Raw genomic sequence first — 25,453 nt, forward strand, 5'->3', positions numbered from 1 at the left:
TAGACCATATGTTGAAAAAATGGAGAACATACTGACAGATACGGGGGGATTCTTGAAGGCACTTGGGGAGATAGATAGAGCTACTCCTAAGTCATGTTACCTTATGGTCACCCTCGATGTACAGAGCCTTTTCACTGTCATTAATAATGACTATGGCATCTTGACCATTAGTACACTCTTGAAGGATAGTGGAGCCACAGACCGCAATATTATTCAGATTACAACCATGTTAAAGTTGGTTTTGGAGAACAATGTGTTCCTGGGCTTGAAGCAAGTGTATAGGCAGGCACAGGGTGTGGCCATGGGCACACCCTGTGCAAACACTTAAGCAAATTTAGTGCTTTCCTTTTGGGAGAATTCATATATTCTCAATAACAATGAATGGAAACCATATATTGCACTTTATAAGCGTTTTGTGGATGATGTTTTTATTTTGTGGAAGGGGGATATGATTTCATTAGAACTTTTCATCACTTTCCTACATTCCACCACGGACTTTTTCAGGTTTACAAAGGAAACATCATATACTAAAATAGATTTTTTAGATGTTTCTATAGAACAATCTATTTTAGGTTTTTCCACAAGCCTGCATAAGAAGGAATGTTGGAAAAACACATTTTTGACATTTGATAGTATGCACCCACGATATACTTTTTCCAACATAGTGCAAGGACAATTAGCCCGGATATCCAGGATTTGCACGGATGATACTTGTTTCAATGGGGAACTAGATAATTTAAAAGGATTATTTGTTGAAAGGGGATACAAAGAGGTAATGGTCAAAGACGTTTTAGAGAAGAACAAAGAGAAAAGGGGGCACAAATATAAACCCTGGCTACATCGGCCTGCTAGAGAATTGAATGTATCCCCAAATGAAACAATACGTGACTCCAGACCTAAGGTTATGTTCACATATAGTAGCAACATTAAAGAAATCAGTGGGATTATTAAGAAAAATTGGAACATTCTTACTAGTGATGATAGGATTGGTACAATTGTTGGTCCGTCTCCAATGTTTGGATATAGGAGAAATAAGAGTTTAAAAGATATTTTATGTGGGGAGCATACAAATGATTGTGCTACCCCTATTTCATCTATAGGCAGTAAGCCATGTGGTATATGCAAGGCCTGCCCGCATATCCTTCAGGACACTACCTTTGTACATCCCACCACAAACAAAGCATTTATATTAAAAGCCAAGGCTACTTGTAGAACTAAAGACATTGTATACCTAGCGAACTGTAAGTCTTGCCCATGTTTTTACATGGGCAAGACTAATAATATGTTCAAAGTAAGGATCCTACAACATTTATCCAGCATTAGGAACAATGACATACACAATGCCCTTTTCAGACACATAAAAGATAACCCCACTCATTGTTTTGGTTTTAGGGCTATAGTCAATGTGAGGCTAAATAAGAGGGGAGGAGACATTAAACAATATATACAGAGTTAATTGAGTCTAGAAAGATAATAGAATTCATGGCACATAGGAATCCAGGGCTAAATGATGTTGTCCCCATAAAACCCACCTTAAAAAAATAGGTGGGTTATTTACTAGTCCTTGATTGGCTGTTCATTGTTTTAAATATTGCTATGTAACATTTGTTCTCTATCTGATGAAGGATTAACACCCGAAAGCACTAATCTCTCTGAAATTTTGTATGATTTTACTTCATTTTAATAAATCTTTTGGATTCATAACAGTACTCTTCCAGAGACTTTTTTGACTTTTGTGGATTTCCAATTGTGTCTTCTGGCAGAGGTATCAGCATCAAGCATTGTTTTTTGGATGTGCATGTAATGTACATTAACACAACAGTACCTGTTCAATCATTATGTGAGAACAGTACTCTTGCAAGGTGCTGTATCATCATCATGATAAAGGTAAATTGGTTAACCATAGAGGGACCGGTAGTGTTGTGTGTACAATGGAATCATCTGCATCACATGTACCTGGACCATTTAGGAGTGATGTGCATACCTGGATCATGCGCCTGAAGGACAGGGTAGAGGATAACAGGAGTATGTTGTGATGCATATTACAAGGGTTACATGTGTCCAGTGGGCAAGTATGTGAAATGGACAGCTATGTATGGGGCAAATGTTGCCCTAGGAACCGATTGGCCTTATGTTTCCGTAAAGTGAGAGTGGGATGTGGGGGAAAGGAGAGTAGGTATGCTTGTGGAGGATAGGCGGGGTAGGATCACAGAAAACAAGGCATACAGAGTCGGTATATAACACATGTGGGGGGATACACCTCAGATGGGGATGGGTGTTTGGCATTCACAAGCCCATGGGAACAGTGGGATGGAGGTCCCCAACCATGGGCAGCCGCCACTGCACCAAAACAGCTACAAAGGAGGCAGTGCTGGTGGTTATCCAGGAGGGGCAGCCTCACCCTGTAAATGTGACACTCCACCCTTGAGCTTGCATATATGGCTTCAGAACCCCTTAATGAGCCCCCAACGCACCACGTCTGGGACCGCACGATAGCAGAAATGTTCCTGTCTGGCCCTGCTCCCAGGTGGGACATGCCCCATCCTCAGTGGTGGTACCACCAGAAGGTGGTGCAAAGCCAACAGAGGTTGAGAGGTTGAGGTCCAAGGCTGGGTCCCAGATGTGCTGGTGCCCAGTGCCATGGTCAGCTGAAGTGGGACAGGAGGTTCTGCCGGGACCTCCAAACCCATACAGCCTATGGTGTCGCAGTTTAAACACAGATATGGCTTAATAATAGACAACAGCATTCAGGATTACTTACAACAGTATGCATAGATATGACCATTAACTCAACACAACAGATGGTATACATTTGCAGAGGGCGCACAACACATGCATATATACTGCATGACATCCGCACAATGTGTAGAAGATGTGTGACTGCAGCTATGAACAGTTGCCCATTATTGGCTTGTCACTGGGAACCTCAGACAGTGTCTGTCATGCCACTTTTTCATGTGACATATGTCCCTTCAAGGATGCGATGGCATTAACACATCCCTATCACCATGTACTGGCTGCAATCCTCACACTATGCTCCTGCTGTGCCCAGATGTATGTTCAGTGTGTAACACAGGAAACAAATGGTTCCACACACTGACCAGTCCACAGATGGCCCTACAGTAGGGGGTCCCTCATGAACAGAGCACGGTTATGTCTGTTTTAAAATATGCAGAATAGCCATTACCACACACAACATGTTAAACAGGCATTAGTCTCAATGAAGCATAGCTACACTTACATGCTGTATTCATGTCTGGCACATCACCCTCCTGTCTTTAGGCTATTTCCCACTGTGTATGATGTTTGAGGAACATCCAGATATCATCTGCAATGCCGTTTCAAAACACCACATCCAGGTACCACTCACAGTGACTGTCATGGCCAAACACCAACATGATGTTCCTAGATAATGTACTTTGTTTATCATGTGAGTGGCTATGGGAACATCATCACAGCTGTTCCACATGCAATCAGCTAGAGGAAGACTGCAATAGGTGCAGAGGCCATCACCTGATCATGTCCATCACTTGCAATACACATGCTGCTGCTGAGCAGGTGTACACCTCCATATCCACCAGAGAGTGTGTGGAAGGGACAAAGCACATCAGAGAAGGGCTTGGAAACTAAAACCTAAGCATCGTTTGTCACATGCCTACCAGTACAGGGGTCAAACCCCTGACTGACAAGTCATTACTATTACATGTGCATGCAGTTCCTACATGTGCCACAATGTTGCTGTGCTGTAAGAACATATATGTGTGTTGGTGAGAGACATCTGCAACAGAAATATAGTCGACATACATGAGGTGCAGCACACATGGCTGTCCATGTGAACGGATGCCTTTGTTACCACAACCACACTTTCTAATGGACTTGCATTGACAATCTTTGCCAGGGCCACAAATACACTCCCTAACTACTTAGTTTGCCACACTGCAGTAATGCACAGGACTACATGCACCACAGAGGATATCTGGAGGTTCTATGGGCTAGGGCATGTGAACATGTTTGACATTTGTTGGTATGCCAATGAGGGTTATACTGGGAGTGACTGTGGTTGGGAGCATCATACCCCACATGCAGACACCAGGTGCCAGTACTGACATGCATGTATGCATTGCTTTATGGATGAGTAGTGGCTGGCTATGCAAGATGGCTGTACAAGGCTGGGTGAGGGGTAATCCTTGGCATTGCACCACCTGACAATGGTGTGCAGTGTAATACAGAGGTGTAGTGTCTGCAATGTCCCACACAGATGGGTACTGCATGAACTGCCCTGACATCCTTGTTACCATTGTGTATGGCCATAGCCTTGCAATGCATGCCATGAATGTGTTTGATAGTCCTTGACATGGACATTGCCTGGGATGTGCATGTCCCATAATACTGTGCAGTGACATGTACAGGTGTACCTGGTTTGGCAGGCACATGTTGTGTACACATTATTCTAAGATATGCCAGTACTGGCCTGGTGTGGCAAAACCTGCTTATAGTCAACAGGTTGACCCTGCACCTACATTGATAGCATGATACAGGTATTCCCTGTTGTCAGTGGCAACGGTCCATAAAGGGCACATATGTACAGCATTGTATGGTCTCTGTGGATCACATTTGATGGCACCACATATGTTGTAGGCATCCAGTGGGGAACATAGTGAAGGCACATTGTCCGCAATTATGTGCCTATTGTACCACTGTACAGGGTCCCATGTCCTCTGCAGCCCACTGCAATCACACCATGCCTATCATCTGTCACCAATGTGCATGGTACTAGCAACATAGCGGGATATCCTAGGCAAGTGTGTTTGTGTATGACACATGGATTCAGGACATATACCATGTACTAGTAGAGTTGTTTACTTTGTTCAACCAGGCCTTTTGCCAGATGTAGGGGTATGGCTTGCCAACACAGTCCCATGGCTGGCTGACATCTGCACTCCTCGTGAGGTGGCCATTGTGTCATAAGACGGACACCATATAGGAAAAATACAAAATCCGCTACCAACATGTCCAGTGGTTAGACACTCACAGCCACCTCCACACAGGCTATGACAGCCAAACACACACACTTGCCATGTCACGGATTCAAACCCCTACCTACTGTATCACACTGCAGTAATACTCATTTATGGCATGTGCTATGATTAATAGTGGGTTACAGCACTCCTAGAGGTGTATTCCTAGGTTGGTGACATCAGCAGGAATGACAAAGGTGGACATGTGATTTGTACAGAGAGTGCCTACTCTACAAAGCATTGTACTTGTCTCACGCAGACAGACAGACAGACAGACACACACACACACAGTTGGCAAGTCTGGGATTAGAACACCAACCTAAATACTTTATCACACTACAGCATTATGCAGTTACAGAATGTGTTACCAAGATTACTGGGTCACAGCACTCCTAGAGGAGTATTTCTAGGTGGGTGACATCATCAGCCTTGCCAAAGTTGGGTATAGGAATTGTATGGAGTGTGAGTAGTCTAAAAGCATTGGTCTGTCCTCAGGCAGATGGAGACACACACACACACACACACACACACACACACACACACACACACACACAGTTGGCAAGTCTGGGATTAGAACAAAGGTGTACATGTGATTTGTACAGAGAGTGCCTACTCTACAAAGCATTGTACTTGTCTCACTCAGACAGACAGACACACACACACACACACACACACACACACACACACACACACACACACACACACACACACACACAGTTGGCAAGTCTGGGATTAGAACACCAACCTAACTACTTTATCACACTACAAAAGTACGCAGTTACAGAACGTGCTACCAAGATAACTGCATCACAGCACTCCCAGAGGTGTGTTTCTAGGTGGGTGACATCAACAGCCTTGCCAAAGTTGGGTATGGGAATTGTATGGAGTGTGAGCAGTCTAAAAGCATTTTTCCATTCTCTGACAGAGAGACACACACAGTTGGCAAGGCTGGGATTAGAGCACTGACCTAACTACTTTATCACACTACAGCATTATGTAGTTACAGAATGCACTACCAAGATTACTGGGTCACAGCACTCCCAGAGGTGTATTTCTAGGTGGGTGACATCATCAGCCTTGCCAAAGTTGGGTATAGGAATTGTATGGAGTGTGAGTAGCCTAAAAGGCATTGTTCTATCCTCAGGCAGATGAAGACACACACACACACACTTGGCAAGTCTGGGATTAGAACACCAACCTAACTACCTTATCACACTACAGCATTACGCATTTACAGAACATGCTACCAAGATTACTGGGTCACAGCACTCCAAGAGGTGTATTTCTAGGTGGGTGACATCATCAGCCTTGCCAAAGTTATGGATAGGAATTGTTTGGAGTGTGAGTAGTCTAAAAGCATTATTATGTCTTCAGGCAGATGGAGACACACACACACACACACACACACACACACACACACACTTGGCAAGTCTGGGATTAGAACACCAACCTAACTACTTTATCACACTACAACATTACGCAGTTACAGAACGCTCTACTGAGATTACTGGGTCACAGCACTCCCAGAGGTGTATTTCTAGTTGGGTGACATCATCAGCCTTGCCAAAGTTGGGTATAGGAATTGTATGGAGTGTTCTGTCCTCAGGCAGAATGAGACACACACACACACACGCCAGTGGTGGGATCAGAACACATGCCTATCTACAGATCACTATTACAATACTATATAGTTATGAGTTGCACCACAGAGACTACATATTTCAAGGCTGTTATTATGATCTTATATGAATGTGGACATCAACAGGGATGCTGGCAGTTAAGATGTACATACCTGTAAACCTGTGTGTTTAAAGTAGGAATCCATCCTGAACTGGAGTATGCCCATCTGTGGAATGGACGACTACTATCACTATACATGGTTTAGAATGGCCATGCCCATTCACATAGAGGCACATAACCAATACAAGGTTTCACTGGGCATGCTCACACACTCAGTAGCACAGGGCTGTTTTGAATGCACTATATCTCCAACTACACAAGGTTATACTGAGCATGCTCATACACTTAGTAGCACAGGGCTGTTTGGGATGCACTCTGATTCTAAGCACGGAAGGCCACCGTGGCCCTGCTATATCAGTTAGATGTACAGAACACATTGTAATGGACTCCAGTGTTAGTAGTTGTCATTGTTAGCAGGAACGCTGCACTGCATATATCTGACACTGGTCATCTACACAACATCTGCTGCTGTCCATCACCTTAGATGTACCATTCTATACCAAGCACAATACTACCACTCACAGTGATGTCATGCTAGGAGTGGCAACTGCTTGACCAACACAATGAGCCAATGTCCTGCTGTAATTATGAGGTTGTCCAGTGTTTGTCATTCTGGGATGACATGACTGAAAGAAGACAGGCCTTTGTCACATATCACATGCATTCATGATTCAAGGAAGTGGGGATAATACCTAGGTCGCTTTCGCCCATATAATGCCATTCCAAGGCAAATTTCATAAACACAGGATAACACCCTGACACCTAGAGGACAACTGCATTGTATGCTTATGCTAACCAGTACTAGATGTGTAGCATTCATAATTACAGCTGCTCACTGTGGAAGCAACACTGGGGAATACTGACATCTGTGCAGTGAGGAACACCTGGCTGAAGGCTCTGTAGTGCACAATAGCACTACCACCATATACCTCAGAACCAGACATGTGGGCCATAACACAGGTACGGACCGCTCCAGGTGGTGGTGTCCCCATATACATAAAGGCCACTCACATGTACTGACCAGTACTCCCACAAAAGGCATCACAGTTGAGTCAGGTACAGGTCACAGTGTCAAAAGCTGCATTCGAGGATGTAACCCTCAGACACAACCATGCCCTCGGACCACCAACACACATCCGTACATGTGGTAAGACACATAATAGTACAACTCCATGTGACCTTTGACCGGTGGACTGTACCTAGGTCTGCATCAACTGTGCAGAGTACCCATGTACTAACACAGTTGCAGCATGTGTTATGTAATACAATGATACCACTGTTTGTAACCAGGTCAGCTGTACACATACCAGGGTCCCTCGGTTATTTACAGCATTAGCAGATGACTGTTGCTGTACAGCAGTAAACACCCTCATGGTTGGATATGACATACATGCATCTGCCCTGGATATGTACATGCCACACACATACAACATATATGTAAATAGCATAGCTGTTGTTGTCCTTTGTGCAGACAGGTGGATACAGCCATTACACACATGCACATGGAAGGTAGGTCAGTGGCTGCTGAATGCTAATAGTACATAAGGTGTGATATCAATGTTGACAGAGGTAACATTCCCTCTGTACTGGTTAACCATGACACCTATCATATCATACAACATTCTATGTGTCATGTATGTCATTACACATGTCCACCAAATGTAATGCCTACAAATATGCCCAAATGACAGGAATGTAGGACCTACACACATGTACATGTTGTGGTGTGCATTCAGATACCATGTGTGTGCAGTTACTGATGTTTGCAGGTGACGTGTGTCTTAGTACATCATGCAGTTGCAATGCAGCCTCAACATTGCCAACTGTATATGGTGATATGCTGAAAGTACGGTAAGCTGTACTTCAAGTATGGACAGAAGTGTGGACATAACTAAGTAGTGGGGCATCTTTGCAGATGGATGTTTGCTGAGGACAGCTCACAGGTGTGTCACAAGCATTCCTACAATAACCTGTGTAACTACTAAGCTATGGTTTTGTTAATTGAAGGGGAACACACACAACTTAGACAACGGTCAGGGTGACACCGAAGGTAAATCACTTGACACCTGTAACAGTTAAGACCTCCCATGTGCATATATTATGCATATATCAGCACAGTTGCCAAAGGAAGCATCAGTACACTTTGTAGCACATGAATACTGCTGTATGTCTGTCATACGTATCGTGAGATAGGCAGGTGTTTGATTCACAGTACTGGCATGTGTGGTTGTGTGTGTGTCCATATATGTCATGTTTGGTGGGGAATACATCTCAATTGTTACTCACTCTCCTGCACACTGTTGTAGACATCTGTACAGACTGCAATGTAAAAAGCAGGACATAAGCAGGGGTGTATATCTCACACATGTCAGATATCTGTATGTGCATGACATAGGTGTATTCAATAGTGAATGCCACAATTAGTGTGTGTATGTATGTATGTGTGTGTGTGTGTGTGTGTGTGTGTGTGTGTGTGTGTGTGTGTGTGTGTGCGTGTGTGTGTGTGTGTGTGTGTGTGTGTGTGTGCATGTGTGTGTATGTATGTATGGCTGTCTGGTCCCTGGAGAGAGGATGTATGTTACCATAGAGAACTGATAAGACCCCCTCCTCCCATCCAGGCAATGCAATCTAGTATCCCTGTTGATGTCCTCGATCTGAGGCCATTCTGACTACCTGTACATGTGTAATCTCTGTAGCGTGTCATGTAAGTGCACAGTACTGTAATGATGATTTGCATATAGGCAGGGGTCCTCACCTCAACACTAGCAAGTGTGTCTGTGTGTGTGTGTGTGTGTGTGTGTGTGTATGTGTGTGTGTGTGTGTTACTGTGTCACTGAATCTGTGAGTGTGTAGATGTGTTGCTGTGTCTCTGAATACATGTGTGTGAATACCTGAGTGTGTGGGTGTATTTGTGTGTTCGCATCATGTCATGGGAACGTGTATTACTGCTTCTCAATGAGGCAACACACTTTCCACTGGCCTCTACCCTTCTCATCAGCTAGACCATTCTCTTACCTCCCCACTCCATGTAACTGTACCTGTGGTGTCACCCAGTATGGATGTCATGTCTCTAGCCACAGTAGCTTAATACACAGCTATCATGCTCTTGGATCTGTGGAACAGTAGACGTGTTTGGAACGTGGGACTTTCTAACTGTGATGTGGAAGCTACAAAGTGCATGCTGGTATTTTCATACATACCTATGAGTAGTCCACATTTACATATGGAACACTAACTGCAAACACTGACATCCACTGGCACATGCAATTAGACCTGAAGGAGGAAAGCAGAACATCAAGACAAACATGCAGTTACTGTTGTTACACATGAAACATACTGTTAACAGTACAAAATGCATTCTAAACCTGTAGTACATGGTATGTCAGCTGCCTGTCAACAGTACACAACAATTGTAATCTACAATTATCTTCCTAGTCTGCTCACCCTGTGCATCAGACGTTATGTGCATGTCCCTGCACAGACAGTGTGGATGACAGGGATGTGGCACAGTCATCATCATATGCACAGGGTGATAATGTTTGCCAGAGACCTAGGCTGCACTATTGGATGACATCTTGTGTGTGGGTTAGGGCCTTTGATCTCACTGGGCATGTGTGGATGTTATGCATGTGTGTTGCGGTGCCCTACATATGTTTCCAGTGTGTGCGTGTATGTATGCACACAGTTCTGGCATGTGTCTGGCCTACACAAGGGTATTATTGACAGCTGTGGACTGTACAGGCCAGGTTTTACAGTTCACGGTGTCCAGCCACAGCCACATGACCTGTGCTGCCAGGGGTTACACGGGCACTACCAGGCAAAGGTGCAAATTGGATACTGTCTGATGACACATGTCCACTGGAACTGTGTCCCTGTTGGGACCATCCAGGGCACATGCATGTGGCCTACTGTGTGCTGGTGTGGACAGCACAGCACCAGCTGCACTGCTGCTGCTACCGTCACTATGGGAATGGGCATGTGAGGTAGCTCATTCACGTAGACCTGCAACAGGTGATGTAGCTGGCCTACATCCACATGCCCAATGCCTCATTCCTACCAGATGTTCCAGCACATACATCTCACACTCGCAGATTGACATGCCATGGCCAAGGACTCCAACCATGTCACTCTATCATCCATCCAAAACTTCAGCAAGCTGCTGTTGAGCATTTGCCATTGCCTGGATGTTGTTGTTTAAAGAACGGACAGCAGCCCTCTGAAGCCTCTGACCTTCTCTGTTGTGCCGTTCAGCACATGCCTGTGCCTGCATTACAGCCTGAAACATGTGTCTGGTGACACCAGCTGCTTCGCTCTGTCTTGCAAGGGTATGTTGGCCAGAGGTCCTCCTATGAGCAGCACTGGCCAAATGCCTGTGTGGGGCATCACCAGTCAGTTGGCTGACACCATGGTGTGCAGGCACACCTTCCATAGCCTCCACACTTTCCTGTGCCAAGCTACCACAAGCTAACTGTCCTTCCTCTATGGCCACTGGTGATGGGGTATGTGTTGGCATGAGAACTGTGTGCAGGGATGAGGGGATATAGGTGGAATGGCAACCAATGGTACAGATTCAGCCCCTGACAACCCTGCCTGCACCTCAATCATACATTCATCATCACTGCTAGAGTCTGTGGGGACAGTAACATCAGATGGACTGCAGGAGGGGAATACACCTACATCAACACCTGTGAGGGGCAGACAAGAACTGTACATTACAATCTATACAATAGACACACACACACACACACACACACACACACACACACACACACACACACACACACAGACACACACAGGCACACGCTATGGCACCCAACATGCATGTGATATGACAATTATAGTAGTAGTTAGCATACATCCCTGTGTTACACCATGTAGACCAGCACAGGTTAAGAGTACACCTGTCTGATGCGTGGCATATGACCTTGACAATCACATGTAGTATGACATGTGATCTGCTGACGTGCACAATGACATGCATACATGTTTAACACAATGGTGTCCTGTCAAATATACAGTGGAGTTATGGTGTCCCAATGCAGATATGTGTTATACTAACATGGACCTTCCGCTGACACAGTGTTGTCTGTCCACCCTACAGATATACTGCACATTTAGCTGATGTGCATGGTCATTGCAGGGAATCATGTGGCGTCTCTATTGCTATACAGTGTGAGTTACAGATGCAGTTCATAGCCATGACTGTGTTCAAATACAATACATATATACTGTGGAATGTGACCCACATCACTGAGGTGTATACACACTAAACCATACTGTGGAATGTGTGACACAGGTCACTGAAGGGTATACAAATGACACTCCTACACATCTGTGACCATATTGCTGCTGCCTGGCAACTATGGCCAGACATGGCAAACTCGTCGGTACACCATGTCCCACATGACATTTGTGTACCCCCACACACACACACACACACACACACACACACACACACACACACACACATGCACACATGGGGAGCAAGGATGACAGTGATGTCTGACACCAGCAAGGTGAATGTACTGTATCTGTGGCCTGATGTGGTTGTCTGTGTATGTATGTAGATATTGTACAGGTGACTGCTGTCATGTCACAACACACTCAAGATGTTCAACACATCTTATGTGGTGGATTGATGTCACGCCTCACAAGATGTGCACAGGCCTGTAGGATGTCTAGTGTTCCACATCTGCAAAATAACCATTGCACAAAGGCCATAGTTGTACCATGTGAGCCAATGCACAACAGGGTGTACACACATGCACATCAAGTCTACTGTGTGTATTGCTTCATGTCTCTGGCCATCTTCCATGGATATGTGTGAACATGTGTTGGCCAAATGGTTGTGACATGTGTCTATTTCACATGTCTGTGTTGTCCTATATGACATACACCCATAGACGTCATATGCTCTACTGATGACAGGGTTATGTAGACAAAGGTTTGTGTTTGGTATGTGGGATACGTTTTTCAGGATAGTTAGGTAGTGTTGCAGCCAACCCACTAGATGTCATGGACATGTCAGATAGCACATAACATTGTGTGACATTCATAGTAGGGGTATAATCCACATTGGTGAATCCTGTGGGCTGGCCATATTCCAGCTCACTGTGTAGTACTGTTTGTATTCCCCACATGTGTAGTTCTGATCTGTAGTACATGTTCCTACAGTGAACAACACCTCCACCATTGTATGCATAGCTGTCCACACATCTGGCAATGACAGTTTCTGAGGTTTCATGTCGATGTTTCACATAGTTTGCAAGTATTGCACATTGGTAGCCATTGTGATGCATTGTAGGTCCAACCTGTATATTGTGACAGGACCATACATTATGTGTACATGTGGTAAATGGCCACATGGCAGATATATCTATGCATTAACATGCCTGATAAATAATAACAGTCTCACCTGCAATGGGCTGCTGTCACAGAGGAATACCAGAGGTACCTAAATAGGAGTGACACAGTAGTATGATCATTAACCATGCCTGTATGATAGCAACAGGGTGCAATGTGCATGTTAACACATACACCAGTAATATAGACTATACTATGGAGTATGCACATATGTGCATACACAGAGTAGCATACTATAGTATGTGGCATGTGTGTATACATGCCTTGCATATGATGCTGCATTAAATATTGTGCAGTGACACATGTAACTGTATGAAATATAGTTGTTATATGTGCAGTAGTGACTTACCAGGCAACTCCAGGCTAGGTGGTTGAGAGACACCCACCTCCACAATATCAGCTAAGGCTTGTTGATGTTGTTCTTCAGGTGTCCCAAGGTTGGCCATTAGCTCCTCGATACGTGTGAGTGAGGGCTGGGTTGGTGGCCCACCACCTGTTCCACCTTGTTCCCTGGCGATTGCATTTGAATGCTGTTTCGTCCATCTAATTAGGTCTGTACAGTGTCTGCGCACCTGCTGGTATGTGTGGTTATGGCCACCCACATCATTAACCCCCCTGTGAAGTTCCTACCACAGGGCATCCTACTGCTGTGCATCCTGTGGCACATGGCTGAACAGTACATGATGATTATTAAGTAGGTATGGGATGAGGGCCTCATCCTCCAAGCGGGTGTAAGGTGGCAGCCTTGCACGCGGCATACCTGGAAGAAATAATGATGGGGACAGATCACAGTAACTCACAGACATGTACAAAGGTACAGCTGAACATACATGTGTATCACATTTATTACGATTAAATAGTTGTCTTTGCAAATCTACATGACACTGACACCACTGACATGTTTGTGTCACACACATTTGACATTCAGTGGTGATTGGATATTATCGCATTATATGTGTGTGTCACCTGATGACATTGCTCATACTCCATGTGGATGCTGTCTTGATGTGGACATGTCTGTTTGCCTCTACTAATGTTCTTACCTATCAGCACATGCCTGGATGTGTCCACATTAATACAGTCGACCTTGATGCTGTGTATATTTCACATATAAAGACTTACACTGCCTTAACGGACATGACCTTTGACCCTGCAGACTTGCTCACAGAAGGTTTTACATGTATGTGTTTTGCCATATACATCTACACAGCACTGTACAGCAGTTCATCATCCTGCCATGTATCACCTGTGTTGCACATGTGATACACATGGGACACTGGCTAGCCTGATGGTATTTGCAGGGTTGGATATCAACTATGGCATGTACGGTCAAAGTCAACTAGTAGGCTATATGCCCTGGGTCATGTATGAGCCTAGGATGAAAGGTTACCTAGCTGTAGCTGACAGGCAGGTTTCTGGGGCCAGGTCAAGCAGTGCCACATAACTGATCCAAAAGGTTAATGATATATTTACCATGTGGTCATCACACCATGTCTGAAAGAGGGCCAATGTGCAGCTTTGCTGGACAGGGATGCATAGTATAGCAGGAGTATGTAAAGTGTATTGGACAAGGATCTGTCCAGCATGTGGTGATCCTTGTACTAGGAAGGTGGATGTCCATGAAGTATGTGTTTGAGATCAGGATGTGTAAGTGTAGCATGTCCATCATCATTGGGTTGGACATGGCTTTATTCAGGGTAGTCATCATGCTACATAGTGGAGATGGGGATTGGGAAGGCTGGTGTAGGCCATCTGAACATGGCCAATACCCCTTAAAGGAAATATGTGATCTGATATGGGTCACTTGAGTGTTGAGTATGGCTGAACAATGGGCTCTATATTCATGGATGGCACCCTGTTATGAATAGGGTTGCCACTTATGACTACCTGACAGGTTTGTTGACATAACTATCACAGGAAAGACAACTGTCCAGCTGCATCCCTTACACACAGTGTCCATTATGTTGACCGCTGCCTAGGTGGTAGTTCACAGGTACAAGGTTATTAAAATAGGGGTGTCAATGCAATATGTAGCTGTCAGATTGTAGCCATATGTCGCACACCTCACCCACATTGCCCCTTCTGTATGTTGACCGCAACATTCATTGAGTCAGCTATTGCTCCTAGGTCATAGTCATTCACATACTTCAATAGGCAGGTGCCTTCTGTGTTAGTCTGTGTGGTATAGACTACAATGTGGGGGGAGTACAATGAATTACCCTGTCTTACTGTAGCTGGAACTGGTGTGATGTGCATGTATTATTCAGACACCTTTTCTAGTGTGGTTCTGCCAGCAGTCCAGTTGCAAAACAGTCCTGTGACATAGGAATGTACATCTAGTATACCGAGTGTAGCTGGAACACAGTATGGGTGATGATGTCCTATGACCTGGCAAGGTTATGATATGCTGTGTGAAATCAACCTTACTGTCATCTACATCTGTACTGCTGACATCAAATAAGTTGATCAAGGTTCATGGCCATTCAGACCAGACTCAGCAGGGTAGTAGTGCAGTAAATCCCATTATCAGAGGTGTCTCCCCCTTTGTGGGTTGTGATAAGTGTTGGTGTGCACCATTCAGTGTGTACACAACCTGACATGAAGCTATGTTTTACATGATGTTTATGTGGAGAGAAAATTGTTTTGCCATATGTGTATGACACAACCTGGGATGTGGACAGGTCCCATGCAGCCTGAGTGCAGCTTGTACCTGCATAGTTGTGGTTACAGGGGCTCTGTAGTGTACATGGATATATGATTGTGTACCTGTTGGGGGGGCAGTGTGTTTATGTTATCCAAGACCCTATCTGGATGAACAGGTGCTATTTCCATAGGTGCAGTGCATCTCATGCCATAATGCTGTGAAGCACAGCAGGTCTTGTTGCTGCCATTATGCTTCATGACACAGCTATGGAATCCTCTGTGGTTGGCCTCATAATATGTGGATGATTAGTTTCACAGTAGCTTTGTGTGGCATTGTATGGTGTAGCTACATCTTACAGAGGCTGTCCATAGGTCATCTTCCACTCATGTGTGTTGACTCTTGCATCAGTTACTACATTCTGTGGTACAGTTTAAGGCAGGGTACCACCGGTTTGCTTTCATGTTTGTGTTTGGTTGAATCCTGTTCCTGTTTCACTGGCACAATAACTGCACACATGTGAATGCTTAAAGTGCATTTGTGTAGGACTCAGCATTTGCACATGCATTGTACATCTGCATGGGTGCCATGACAGTCACCACTTCACTCTTAAGGAGCATAACATTTGCTTTGAAGACTGACCATGTGTGGCATACTGTTAGCCCTGTTTGTGTGACTATGGTGATCCAGGTCATTGCTGTTGCTGGCATCCAACATGCATTGAGTACCGGTGTTGGTACATGATGAGTCTTCCCAGTTCATAATGGGATAGCTGAGTGGCCATGATTATGGTTTCCTGTCTCAAAACTGGTATTCCCCATTACAGCACAATGACAGTTGGGAATTCTTAGGCATGGTGGATGATCTGTCACATGGTGCATTTTGGATTGAACTTTGGCACAAAGGTTGTTGCTCAGCATAATGCATCTTACGTTGTGCAAGTGCAACTAGCGTGGGGGTGTACATATCCCTCAGGAAGTTGGACACACCTGTGGGCCATGTGTTCCAATAATGGGTGATGGCCATGAGGTGAGGTATGTGTTATAACATGGTCATGCAGGGGTGCTCTCCAGAGCATTGAACCATAACTATCACTGCACAGTTATGTTCCCCATGTTTCAGATTGCCGTATGTGAGTCCATATTGAGTATCTGATTTGTATCATTGAGTATCAAGACCCACAGTTTATTTCTTGGCTGTCCCTGTTGCACCAGTGAACTTTCACTTGAACTTGGCATAATGAGTGCAGTATAGGGGAAGCACAGGCTGTTGCCAGTATCCAGATTCTCAGGGGTAGCAGGTGCAGGCCCTGTCTGGCAAAGCATCATGGTTTGTCAACCATGTTATCCCAGGCAGAGAGATGCTGGATACTCTTTGAATTGCACCAGTACATTACACGATTGTGGAATACAATACTTGTCCCTGTACTGCTGCATCATTCTGGCCAATGGCAGAATGCTACCCAGGACTTGGGATATACCTGCATGGGCTACAAGACCTGATGGTTCCTACATGTGTGTTCATGCAGTCAAGGCTACTGCATCACAGGTCCTGCACAACAACATAGAATATGCCAGAGACATGTGTATAATTCAAAAGGCAGTCTAAGTGTATGGGTATGTGGCTAATCATGGCAGACAGGTAGATGACAGTATGTTTGCCCTCATATAGCTTGGTGTGTAACATAGTGCTAGAGTTTGCATTTACAAATGCTTACTGCTGGCCATGTTTCGGAACACATGTTCTGAGGAGTGACACAATTATGCAAACTATGTCATATAGTCTTTGTATCCTGTTGTCTGTCTATTCCAACTTGGGAGGCCTCTTGCTTGGCCAGAAACTTAGAGGCCTCTGTGGATGTGTGTGAATTCTGGTGGCATGTGTGTGTCTTTACTGTGTTCTGGTAAGGTTATGTGTTGGTTGTGGTGATGGGATGCATGTGTTAATCTACACCTCTTGACTGTCTAGTGCAGTCATGGGTGTAAAATGGACTGCCTCCAAGCTCACCCCTGTAGCTGCATCCCAGACAATGTGTGGGGTGTTGTGTTAGACGGGTTTGGCAATGTACATATCTTAGAGATTGCATTCCCCCAGGATGGCCACATACACAAAGCTAACATTAGTAAACACCAGTAGCTGACTAGTGGACATGCCTGTATGAGCATTCAATACTACAAGTATCATGTACTGTATTTAGTTTACTTACTGCTTATGCATATGTTTTAGACAGTGATGCTCACAAGTACATATTTGTGTTATGGACATGGCAACACTAGCTATTACAGGAACATGGTAGCTACCTTTAGTAGCATTTCACCTCTGAGGACCACATCACATCCTGATTGTTGAGTACAGATGATGCATGTGTCAACAGGGCTGTACCCATGTCTGGGTATATGCTCACATACCCACTAGAGCCATGAGCTCTGCTGGCCACAGACACCCACTCCCCACACAGAGTCAAATATCAATAGACTCTGCCAATATCGACATGATCAGGATATGATCAGATAGATTAAGCCATCACCTATGAAGCAGCTATTACACATGGGCAGTGGTTTCCTACATCTTACACACCTACAGCAGATGTCACACTAGAGTTAAGGATGATATGCACCCTGTTTCATTACCAGTACTGTCCACATATTTCCAAGCAGCTGTTAGTCCGCCAATAACAGGTTAGGCTGCACAAACCTAAATGTTCAGCCAGTGTGTCTCTACTGTCAATATCCACTCTATGTAGGTGTGCACATAGCCATTTGGCACAGCCCTGTAAGAAGGATCAGTACACATTTGCAGAACATGTACACATGCATAGCTGTCATTGCTTGCAAACAATACTAGTGAGGTGGATATTAGGCAATGTGGACCTTTATGCAGGGCTCAAATGACAAACCCACCACCGTACATAGCACAAGTAACCATAAACTGAGGGTAATGCTACTCAATGCCAGAAGTCTGGACCTCACATTGCATGCACTCGAGGCACTCAAGAACATCGATATCTGTGCAGTAACAAGAACCTGGTTTAAGGCTCCAGAGAGCACCACAGCACTACCAGGTTATAATTCATACCACACCATTCGGCCACAGAACCCGGACCGAACACAAATGGCAGGGGTATATCCATATTCATCAAGGATACTCACACCTCCAGGTTAGTGGCGCAGCACGATGCATCACAGATCATCCAAATGCAACTAACAATGGCCAAAACTGCATTCCAAATTGTAGCCTGCTACAGATTGCCCACCATGACCCAGGACCCAAAATTTGCATTTCCGGAGACACTGAGACATATGAAGGTCTTACCAAACACCCTAATACTGGGTGATTTCAACTACCCAAACATTAACTGGGAGAACTACTCAGATACTAACTCCCTTTTCAGCACTTCCACTAATGTATACACTCAAACATCCTGGATCAACTGGTCAATACCCCCACCAGAGGGAACAACATATTGGACCTGGTCATCACCAACATGGGCAACCAGTGTTCCACACCTGACGTCAACCCCTCACTGGTTAGATCAGACCATGGGCTAATCACTCTGGATATTCACATTCCGTCCACAACCCCAAACAAGGAAACCAACATGAAATACTTTTCCAAAGCAAACATTACATTGCTTAAGACCGAGATTAAAAGTTTCACAACCACCACGACAATGGACAATGCTGATCAGGATGTTGAAACGTATGCAAAGGCACTCTATGATCATCTGCAGGAATGCATGGATCGTGCTATCCCAAGGCAAACCAAGACTCACTCCTCCAAGAAAAGGAAACCAGTCTGGTGGACCCCTGCCATAAACAGGCTCTACGATAGAAGGAGGATACTACTACAGATAAGAGTGAACTCCCTAGAAGGAAAGACATCCCTGATCAGTATCAGCAAGACACTACAGTCCCTCATAAATTCTTCCAAGGCTAGCTTTGAAAGAGATAATTCCAAGGACTCTAATGATGACCACAAAGCGATCTTTAGCTATGTCAAGAACCTAAGTGGATACTCTCAGATCTGCTCTGAGTTGGTGCAGACTGGCAGACAATGCACTGAACTGACTGATATTGCCAACATTTTGGTAGACAAGTTCAGTGCAAACGTTACACCCCCTCTCACCCCCGAAAGGGCCCATAACCATACCAGAAGAATGTACGACCCCAGCAATCACTGACACAGGTTAAAACAGCCCTATCCAAAGCCGAGAACACAACCTCAATGGGACCAGGCTGTGTCCCAGGCTGTGTCTTACAAGAGCTCCAAAATGAACGAACCCCTCACCTAAACACACTGTTCAAACACAGCCTCTCTACAGGCTATGTACCCACAGAGTGGCACACAGCAGCAGTTATCACACTCTAGAAAGGTGGCACCACAACAGACCATGGGAACTATTGCCCTATAAGCCTGACTAGCCAGGTCTGCAAGGTTATGGAGCACATCATCATGGATCTCATTCACAGAGACATTGGGTACCTCCAAACCTTTGACCCCCACACAGTTTGGCTTTGTCAAGAGCAGACCATGCCTCCTAAACCTGGTAGACTTCTTTGAGACAGTTACCAAGGCATTAGATGAGGGTAAGGAGGTCCACATAGCCTACCTTGACCTCGCAAATGCTTTCAACACCATTCCCCATTCTTGTATTATAGACATACCCATCAACCTGAACATTAACCCCTACATCACGAGGTGGTTTGCAAAGTGGCTCATGGACAGAACTTACATAGTGAGATTTGCAGACCCTAGGTCCAACTGTTACAAGTGGCGTCCCCCAGGGCTCAGCCCTAGGACCCCTCATGTTTGGTATATACTTCTCTGAGGTACAGGAAAGCACAGGAGGACTTTGGCTGAAAAGGTTTGCAGACAATTGCAAACTAGGGGCCATAATTGGTTCCCCAGCTGATACAGACACCCTCCAGAAGGGTCTCACTAAGAAGGATACCTGGTGTCAATATCATGGCCTCAAGCTGAATGCCAAAACGTGCATAGTCATCCCCTATGGAAAAAATGAATTACCCGCAGACTACCACATAGGTGGTAGTTCACTACATACAGAAAAAGTAATAAGGGATCTGGGAACCCAAGTAGATAGCAATCTCTCCTTTGATAACCATATTGCCAAGGTGGTTAGAATATCCTTCTATGTGCCCCCCCCCCATCTCAAATGGGTTTGCATCCAGAACAAAGGAGGCCATTGTGCTTCTCTACTGATGACTTATTAGACCCATTAAAGAATACAACACCCGATTTGTGATGTACCTTACAAGCCAACTGCAACAGCTTGAAAGACCACAAAGGTACCACACCAAGAGGATTACTGACCTCAAACAGATGACCTATGCAGCCCAACTAAAGAAACTCCAGCTGTACTCGGTTGCATACCGCATACTCAGAGGTGATCTCTGCTTGACATACAAGGCCCATGTCCAACACAGTATTGATGGATATGCTCCACCTAAACAAAAGCCCCTGAAAGCCACATGCTCTAGGGATATAAACCTTACCACAACGATAACTAGGACATGCTGGAGGGATAGATTCCTGACCCGGAGACTCCCCATGCTTTAGAACATGATTCCAATGTACATCAGGCAAGGCCCCTCACTAGCCCTCTTCAAGAGAAACCTTGACGGGTGGATGGGAGACAGAAATGTACCCCAGAGATCACTGCAGTGGCTCTGCTAGACAGAGGCACAGGGAACTAATGGCTCTGCTGTTCAGAGGCACAGGGAACTAACCTAAGGAGGTGGTGGAAGCCAACACACTCTAGCTAGCTAGGCTTATAAATGCCATTGGGTAGACAGCCTAGTACCTACCTATGAACCTATGAACCTATTACATGTCTTATGTGCATGGATAGTTAACTAGCTCTTCCATTTTACTTTGCTATCATGCTGATAAACTGTCGGATGACTACAAGTCATATGTATCCTATTATTGTGTATTGTAAATGCCAATAGACATAACTAATGTTTGCCTAACATAACAGTAATGTTATGTAAAATGTAATACATATCTGCCTACAATGCTGTACATTACACAGTTATTGGCACAATATCCCACAATGCAAATCATAATTGCACAGTAGGCCCACCTTTGACATGTTACTCTCAGTAATACACCCCTACATATGCCTACTATTACAATATATCAACATATACTTTCCCCTGTTATAGCACGTACTTGTTGGACCAACCCTGCCACTGACAGCAGCTGGAAAGGAATTGTTGAGTTCAAAGCCCTTATACAGCATCCCTTGTGGTGTATGAGGTGTTTGCCTTGTGACCTACAGCAGTACACACATAAATACTACAAGCATTACTATGCTCAACAATACATCACTACAAGATAACTGTTTCCACTATATGCATTGCGTACACTTTAATTATTACAGAACAGGTACTACATACACAGACATACTGAGTGTACTACATACCTTAGTAACTCAAGGTGTCGACTGTTATTTCAATCTTTTTCAGTTTGTGTTTCAATCTTCTTTGTAATGTTCTGCTGGTATATATAGATGGTTTGAATGTGTGACAAGCCATCCTTTTATAGTTAAATATCAGTAATGTGCTATCATGACCACCAATTGGTGCTCCAAATTAGTTAATTATGTGCATATCAGCTGTGTAGCTACTCCATTAGCCAATACCATGGCAACAGTGGTGTATAATTGAGTACTCCACTTGGACATTGTCCCTTTGTCTTACTTTAGAAGGAAGATGGCCTGGATGTGTTGTTTGTGATGTATTGCAACAGCTATATGGGGACACACAGAGATATATTAGCTTCATGACTCCCGTGGATTGTATGTAATGCCTAGAAGATGTTGTTCTACATGTGAGTACAGCTGTTATATTTCAGAACATTGCTAATTATGCAGGGTTTGTTTGTACCTGATACTTCTGCAGATGTTTCAGTCTGGCAAGGATATTTGAGCAGCTCAAGGCTGTATGGCTATGCATATAATGTTATGTTATGTAATAAAGTGTTGCTACATGAAAGCTGTCTGTGTATTTCTGTTATAGGTATTTGCTGTCATTGGAGTTGTGTTGGTGACTGACCCTCTTTGGCTAGGGTTGCCACCTTTTCAAATGGCCATAGTGGGACATTTTCGGGACACACATCAGATTTTACAGGCCGACACATGCCCATGGTCAGTACAAAGGATAGAACTTTACTTTTTTGCCTAAATAAAAGCTTATTCTTGTAGCAGTTTAGTTGCTTATTCTGTTTCTGGTAACAATTAGGTATTTTAATTACAGAAATAACTATTTAATGCAACTATTACATACAATATGGGACATAATTTTGTCCTACAATCTCAGAACATTTGCCATTTTTAATATTTTTGGTCAGGACACAATCGCCCAAAGAGGGACTGTCCCTCGCAAAGTGGGACAGGTGGTAACCCTATCTTTGGCTCATGTCCATAGCACATATTTGTAATAGTGTATAGGCATATACTCTCCATATTCTTTGTTCATATAGTTTAGTCGTGGCGGAATGTGTGATTGCTATGGTCCATGTTATACTCATATATGAACACTTCAACCACTGTATACGGGATACCTATGGAATCCCGAACACACACAATTCCGACGCCCACAGTACCGAGCCCAGACTCCCAAACCCCACATTACCGAACATTCAAACTCGCGACAGTCAAACTCACAAAAGTAACACAAACACAGAACACACACATGCACACACAGACACACTGCTTCCCACCACATCCAAACAAACCATCCTACACTACGTATGAGTAGGTGGGCAAGCCCCACTACACCCCCCATGTGGGTGGCTGTGCCCCCCACCCCCCTTCTTTAATATTTTACCTCCAAGATTGCACAAACAGATGTTCAGCAAAGGTTAAACCTGTGTGGCTCTTATCAGTGTAGTCATGTTTAAGCGCCACTTACCGGCGCAATAACCCGCTAACGACTTGCTTAAAAGTGCTTTATTCACACTGCATCCAGCATCCCTTATTCGGGAACTCAAAATGACATAACAGCCCTTGCAACCGGGACCATGAACACCACAGTCACTGGCTTTACCACTGAGGTATCTGAGATATGTACAACTTTTATGGTGTTTAGTATGTACAGTGTACTACAGCCGTTCCTCACTACTGCAAACAAATGTGTAAGTCAGTTGGTGTACATATGTATGATACCTGTTAATGTTCATATGTTTGTTGAAGTCAGTGTTGCAATGTGACCTGACAGGGTGTATTATGGATGAGAATAGTTCTTGTTTTGTGTCCTTTTTACATTGTCCCCATACTCCATATGTACCTCTCCAGTTCATGTAATGAACATCTGACACAGGCCCTCCGTGATGCATATTCCATTAGCCAGTGGTCCTCCCCCACACCAATCTCCACATACACAGCAACCATTGCTTCTATGGGGAATTAGGTTAATATTAATAGTTATAATACCAGAGCTGCATGTGTTTTGCGTACACGTCTATCCATTTTGTATGCTTCTGTGTCACAAAGTGTGCTCATAGATGCTTATATACATATGTGTATATATACATACATATATATATATATATATATATATATATATATACACATATTTCTATGTGCACACATCAGTGACATGTATATATATATATATATATATATATATATATATATATATATATATATATATATATTTAGTATCTATTTGTAACACTTATACATATGTAGACTTGTATATGTTGATTCACACATTACATTACATTACAATGCACTGTACATATGTACACAAAGTGACTGTCCCATTTGTGGTCTGTACTGTAAAATGCCTGTAGTATAAGGTGTAGTCTAATGACCATTTACCACGTATACAGATTAGATGGCGTAGTGGTAGGTCCCAAGACTATGGTGTGCATGGTCCAGGGTTCAACACCTGCGGTGTATTAGATATGTTTTACTACAGAATAAGGCTAATTTAAGCAGTTGTAAGCAGGTTTAAAGGTGTTTGTGTGACATTATACAAGCTGTTGTACACAGTTAAACAAACTTTACATCCTACAACCTGTGCACACAAATATGACCACTTCTGCTAACTACTCAGGATATATACATTTCAGTGATGTAACATCTCACTATGTGCTTACATAACATTACATTGTCTGTTAAGTGTACTCTCCAGCACACATGGGTTTATGTGTGTTCCAAATGTTTATTATTCTGTGGAATACTACCTATATATGCAAGCTGTGGTTAAGGTATACTATGTAACATGTAAAACATCTCTGACTTTATTGGGATTTGAACCAGGACTGCACAGATATTATGCAAATGCTGTAGCCATTACACTGTTGACATTAACGTTCCTTCTGCCTATTTCCTATGTCCATGAATCCTATGTGTAAGCTTGGCTACACAACAGGCGGAGCCACCCACACCCAGTGAGCTTCAGAAAATACCAACATAACACATGAATTGAGAAACTATACATTAACATCCTAACTACATTTGGCATAGCCCTTCACTGACAAACTTCAGGGGAAACCTTGATGTGTGACTGGGCAACAGTATATACACCCCTGGGATCATGTGTCCCAGACACATACAGACAGGGTGTGGGGGCGCCACTCCAGTTTTATAGCTGCAAGACCTGTTGGAGAAATTGAATGCTGTTGGGTTGTCATGTTAACATGCCCTTTTGAGATCACTATG

Source organism: Protopterus annectens, chromosome 7.part0 (assembly GCF_019279795.1).
Source record: "Protopterus annectens isolate FY-2018-M chromosome 7.part0, PAN1.0, whole genome shotgun sequence".
Classification (NCBI taxonomy): Eukaryota; Metazoa; Chordata; order Ceratodontiformes; family Protopteridae; genus Protopterus; species Protopterus annectens.